Raw genomic sequence first — 662 nt, 5'->3', positions numbered from 1 at the left:
AAGTTGAATAGAATTCTGTCTTAAGTTATGCAACTGCGATTTCAAGCTATTCATGCTGATTTCAGCTGTTTTTAACTTCTTTCATGTCTATCTGTAGAATATATTGTTAATGAGCACAAGTGATTTAATATTCCTGATATCATTTGCATAGAACTTATGGGTAGTAGTAAATAAACCAATACATTTATGCATACACTAGTAAAGACTACCTACCCAGTCCAGGCTTCACAAAGGTACTGTACCAAGGCACATTGCACCATCAGCCCTCTCAGGGGATACAAAACAAAAGAAACCAGGGTTTATCACGTGCACAGAACTTGATTTGTAGAGGCTAAAAGCATTGGCTATGGTGAGAAATCAGACTTATATGAATGGTGGTTTCTGCACAGCTACAAATGCCTTAGAGAAAATGAGCAGCAAGCTGAAACTTGACTTTGAGATCATAAGCCCTTCTAGCATTGTGACCGTCCAAAGAGAAGAACATTACTGAAACATGCTGCTTGTGCTCAGTGGCATAAATAGAAATTTTGCACCCCCCTGCCAAAACAGTTTCTAAACCCTATCTGCCAGAAGTTTCATGCTCATTGCCAGGGTTACTGTACATGCACTTTGTCAGGGGTTACATGCTTATTGCTTTAGGGATGCTACATTTTTGGGAGCTT

This window comes from Crinia signifera, chromosome 1, assembly GCF_055691185.1.
Source record: "Crinia signifera chromosome 1, ASM5569118v1, whole genome shotgun sequence".
NCBI classification, from domain to species: domain Eukaryota; kingdom Metazoa; phylum Chordata; class Amphibia; order Anura; family Myobatrachidae; genus Crinia; species Crinia signifera.
The sequence above is the reverse complement of the archived record's forward strand: the minus strand, read 5'-3'. Positions refer to the sequence as shown.